This window comes from Trachypithecus francoisi, unplaced genomic scaffold (genome assembly GCF_009764315.1).
Source record: "Trachypithecus francoisi isolate TF-2019V2 unplaced genomic scaffold, Tfra_2.0 Lachesis_group0, whole genome shotgun sequence".
Taxonomy (NCBI): domain Eukaryota; kingdom Metazoa; phylum Chordata; class Mammalia; order Primates; family Cercopithecidae; genus Trachypithecus; species Trachypithecus francoisi.
The window spans coordinates 58,794,059-58,798,729 of NW_022681453.1; positions in this window are offsets into that span (position 1 = coordinate 58,794,059).

Here is a 4,671-nt window from a genome sequence, read left to right on the forward strand (position 1 = left end):
CCTGTGGAACTTTGTAAAAGATATACCATGTATTAGATCATCAAGGAAGCGTTATTCAGTCTAAAGAAATTTACGGATTATATTCTCCAAGTAGGATGCAATGAAGTTAGAGACTATAGCAAAAATGTCTTAACACTCTAGGTCTTTGGTTAAAATTGAAATCCTAAAGGAAATTCAGAAATATTTAGAATTGAATGATAGTGAAAATGCTACAATGTCAGAATTTGTGGCACACAGCTAACACAATATTTGGAAGAAAATGTAGAGCTTTAAGTACCTTTATTATTATTACATGACTTTTTTTTTTTTATCCAAAATAAGGTTAAAAATAAGAAAGACATGCGGACATTAATGAAATGGTGAAGACGAACAAACCCCAAAACTAGTCCTTTGAATGAATTAATAAGATGGACCCCCAGAAAGATATATAACAGCTTGGGGAAACAAGGGAAATAAAGATCTTTTAAAAAATATTATTATGGGCCGGGCGCGGTGGCTCACGCCTGTAATCCCAGCACTTTGGGAGGCCGAGATGGACGGATCACGAGGTCAGCAGATCGAGACCATCCTGACTAACACGGTGAAACCCTGTCTCTACTAAAAATACAAAAATTAGCCGGGCGCCGTGGCGGGCGCCTGTAGTCCCAGCAACACGGGAGGCTGAGGCGGGAGAATGGCGTGAACCCGGGAGGCGGAGCTTGCAGTGAGTGGAGATAGCGCCACCGCACTCCAGCCTGGGCGACAGAGCGAGACTCCGTCTCAAAAAATATATATATATTATTATGAACAATCAGACAACAGTAAATGTGAAAACCTAGTTGAAACCCAGGGCAAAGCCTGCCATGTATTCCCAAATGATTTCCCTTCCTTCTGGGCGCACAGCCCGGTTACACTTCCCATTCTCCCAGGGATTCGTCTGCAGCCGGGCGCCTAAGTTCTGACTAATGAAATGTGGGTGGCGGGTAAGTTCACCACCTCCAGGCCCAGCCTGTAAAAGCTAACCCCGCAGTGTCCCATGCTCTCGGCAGGGAAGAATGCTGGATATAGAAGTGCCAGTGGAGGACTCTGGGCTCCTAGTGCTCCCATGAGATGGGAGAGTTCTGGCTCTCAGAGCCCTTCCCCAGCCCACAATGAACAATGTCAAGAACGGGAAATAAACTTCATTGTGTTAAGCCACTGATATTTCTGGGTTTGACTGGTATATCAATTACTTCCTTAATGTAAAATTGATACATTTCTTTAAAAAACACCAGTATAGTTGCAAAAAGAAATCGAAAACTGGAAAAAACCTGGAATTGTAAATAAATTGAAACAGTGGTCAGTCTTATGCATGAGCATGTGCACACACCCACACCCCAAAACCCATGTCCATATGATTTTACAGGTGAGTTTAAAATAGCTCATGTGGCTCACGGCTGTAATCCCAACACTTTGGGAGGCCGAGGCAGGTGGATCACTTGAGCTCAGGAGTTCAAGATCAGCCTGGCCAACATGGTGAAACCTTGTCTCTGCAAAATATACAGAAATTAACGGGGGATGGTGGCCTGTAGTCCCAGCTACTCCAGAAGCTGAGCAGAGAGGATGACTTGAGCCTGGGAGGCAGAGGTTACAGTGAGCTGAGATCATGCCACTGCACTCCAGCCAGGAAGACAGAGCCAGACCCTGTCTCAAAAAAAAAAAAAAAAGAAAAAAGAAAAAAAAGAAGAAAGAAAGTTGTTTATGCGTGTCTTTTATAAGCTCTTCCTAAAAATAGCAAATTTTATTTTATAAAGCTCTTTTTTATGTAAGTTTTGTCAAAGTACAACATAAACATAGAAAAGTAAACAGTGTTTAAGCTCCATCTGAATGAATTTCTCAAGGTAAACATACCCCTATGATATAGTTTGGATATCTGTCCCTGCCTAAATCTCATGTTGAATTGTAGTCCCCAGTGTTGGAGGTGGGGTCTGGTGGAAGGTGTTTGGGTCATGGTGGGGGATCCCTCATAGCTTAGTGTTGTTCTCAAGACAGTGAGTTCTCGTGAGATCTGGTTGTTGTAAAGCGTGGTACCCACCCCCCAACCCACTCTGTCTTGCTCCTGCTTTCGCCATGCAAACTGCCTGGTCCCCCTTCACCTCCCGCCATATGTAAGAGCTTCCTGAGGCCTCCGCAGAAGCTGAGCAGATGCTGGCACCATGCTTGTACAGCCTGTAGAACTGTGAGCCAATTCAACCGCTTTCCTTCATAAATTACCCAGTCTCAGGTGTTTCTTTACAGCAGCGCAAGAACAGACGAACACAGCGCATGACCAGAATCCAGAGCAAATCATCACCTGCCTCCCCCATAGGTTAGTTTTGCCTGTTTTTAAATTTTATTCAAATGGCATCACATACTGCACACTCTTTTGTGTCTGGGTTCTTATATATTCATTATGTTTATGAAATTCATCTGTGTTGTATGTGATTGAAGTTCATTCAATCGCATTGGTTTATAGAATTTCACTGTACAGTTATACCACAATATGTTTATCCATTCTACTATAGATGGGCAATTGGGTTGTTTCTGAGCCTAGTGTACCTCAAAATCAGATAAGGTCAATACAAAGAAGAGAAGATGAAAATCTCATTGCTTATTTCACTGATGAATGTAGGTACAAACATTCTAAAAAAAGATTAGCTAACTGAATCTGATGGTATATTAATTTTTTAAAATAATACATTATGTCAGGTAAGGTTTATCCTAGCAATGCAAAGACAGTTCAACATCAGAAAATAAATCAATATAATTTGCCATATTCATAGATAAATAAGAAAAATCAAATTCTATCTCGACTGGTGAACAAAATTTATTAAAGTCTAGCAAGCTGGAAATAGAAGGTCACTTTCTTAACCTAGTGAAGTTTATATAAGAAAAACCCACAACAAATATTTTTCTTAATGGAGACACTTTATTTTATTTTATTATTATTATTATTTTTTTTTTTTTTTGAGACAGAGTTTCACTCTTGTTGCCCAGGCTGGAGTGCAGTTGGCACATTCTCGGTTCACTGCAACCTCTGCCTTCTGGGTTCAAGCGATTCTCCTGCCCCAGCCTCCCAAATAGTTGGGATTACGGGCGCTTGCCACCACGCCTGACTAATTGTTGTATTTTTAGTAGAGACGAGGTTTCACCATGTTCGCCAGACTGGTCTCGAACTCCTCACCTCAGGTGATCTGCACGCCTCGGCCTCCCAAAGTGCTAGGATTAAGGCATGAGCCACTGCGCCCAGCAATGGAGACACTTTAAATGTTTTAATCTTCCCTGTAAAAAGACAAGGATACTACTTCAACACCACTGTCCAAAATATATTAGAACTCTTCAACATTCTGCAGAAAGAAATTCAAACAGGTACAAGGATGTAAGAGCAAAAGATAAAATTATCAGTATTTGAAGATAATTTAATCATCTACCTAGAAAAACCAACAGAATCAATAGACAAACTATTAGAACTAACACGGATTCAGCAAGATGCCAGATGCAAGTGCAACCTATAAGGCTGGTTTCTCACAGTGAAAAGTAGCAGACCAGGTTGCAGGCACAGCGACACAGGGTCTTAAAACACACAGACGATGGATAAAAAACAGTGGCATTAGGTGCCAGGAATGGACTGATGCAGGAAAAAGACAGAGCATGCCTGAGAGGATGGGGCCCCTTTGCAGAGGGCCTGGAATGTCTTCCTAGGCCACAAAGATCCAGAATAGATCCGTGGCTGCAGGTTGCTGAAACCTCCAGCACCCCTCACCCAGAACCCTCAAATATTTACCCCTTCAATAAATATTAATAACACCTGTTTCTCCCTGCACTGCCCCCCACCCTGGTCTTGAGGCTATGAGCAAGCAACTTTGGTCTCTGGACTGCCACTTCCTTATCTATAAAATGGAATGATCCCAATAAGCAACTTCCCAGGGATATTGGGTGGGTTAAATATGATAATACAGAGAAAGGATTTAGCTCATGCTCAGTAAACATAAGTGAGAATAACCATTAATAAAATGATTGGCCGGGCGCGGTGGCTCAAGCCTGTAATCCCAGCACTTTAGGAGGCCGAGACGGGCGGATCACGAGGTCAAGAGATCGAGACCATCCTGGCTAACACGGTGAAACCCCGTCTCTACTAAAAAATACAAAAAACTAGCTGGGCGAGGTGGCAGGCGCCTGTAGTCCCAGCTACTCGGGAGGCTGAGGCAGGAGAATGGCGTAAACCCGGGAGGCGGAGCTTGCAGTGAGCTGAGATCCGGTCACTGCACTCCAGCCTAGGTGACAGAGCGAGACTCCGTCTCAAAAAAAAAAAAATAAAATAAAATAAAATAAAATAAAAGATAAAATGATTAAGGAGCTCCCCCTGCCTTCCATAATGCCAGCCTCCACTCCAGCAGGGCCCATCCTGCTGTAGGCTGCTTCTAGTCTGCAGCTCCCTCAAGGGTTAAGGAGCTTGGCTGCCTGCCAAGGAGCAGGAGCAGGAATAAAGCATCAGCCCCAGCAGCAGCATCTCCCTATCTGTGAGCAATCTCCTCTGGCCCCCAGCTTAGGCCTTGGGAAATGAAAGCCCATCCAGCTCTTGCCAGCTGCATCATAATGACTTTCCCCTTCCAGGAAGGAGATTGGGTGGGCCCGGGCCCTCCCCTCCTGCCTCTTTCTCCCTTCCCCAGGTCT